This window comes from Seriola lalandi, unplaced genomic scaffold (genome assembly GCF_002814215.2).
Source record: "Seriola lalandi dorsalis isolate HSWRI2012SDOR001 ecotype SW California unplaced genomic scaffold, Sedor1 jcf7180002054875, whole genome shotgun sequence".
NCBI classification, from domain to species: domain Eukaryota; kingdom Metazoa; phylum Chordata; class Actinopteri; order Carangiformes; family Carangidae; genus Seriola; species Seriola lalandi.
Genome location: NW_019525428.1, coordinates 1,196,017 through 1,196,609, shown reverse-complemented (window position 1 = coordinate 1,196,609; position 593 = coordinate 1,196,017). Strand labels below are relative to the sequence as shown.

At 50.4% G+C, this 593-nt stretch overlaps 1 protein-coding gene across 10 annotated transcripts in view; it reads right to left on the bottom strand.

Annotated features, from left to right (window-relative positions):
• The window catches only part of myo18ab (myosin XVIIIA b), a 107,227-nt gene that overhangs the window by 33,528 nt on the left and 73,106 nt on the right, over positions 1-593 (bottom strand). The window lies entirely within an intron of this gene.

Here is a 593-nt window from a genome sequence, read left to right as displayed (position 1 = left end):
CCCCCCCACACACACACACACACACACACCTCCCACTTCTCCCCCCTCCACATAAAAATTGAGAAACAACTCATGTCAAAAATGTCAAATCGTGAACTAAATGGATCGAGGGAGCAGCAGTGGAGAAATGGCCTGACAATGTGATTTCAAAATTACAGCCATCACTGTGTGTGTGTGTGTGTGTGTGTGTGTGTGTGTGTGTGTGTGTGTGTGTGTGTGGCTGTGAGAGAGGGGGGCAGGGAAAGCAGGAGAAGAGGCTGCTGGTAGATGACAGAGAACCAGGGCGAAGCTTGGAGACAGACTGCGTCCGCGGATGAATGACAGGATGGTGTCACTGGTGCAGGTGTCGGTGCAGTGGTGGCTGATGGGAGATTAAACACTGAGTGGATATAGGGACAGGCTCAGGTTCAATACTGCACTTAAATGCCATGTATACAGTCCAGTGAGAGAGTTTACGGCTGTGAAGTGATCCCTTCAGAGTCAGAGCTGCACTCAGCTCACACCAGGCTCCTGCAGTCTGACTTAGACAAATCGCAGTTGCATGTAATTTCATCGCAGGTGTTTTGTTCCAGACTTGCTACAACCAGCACCCC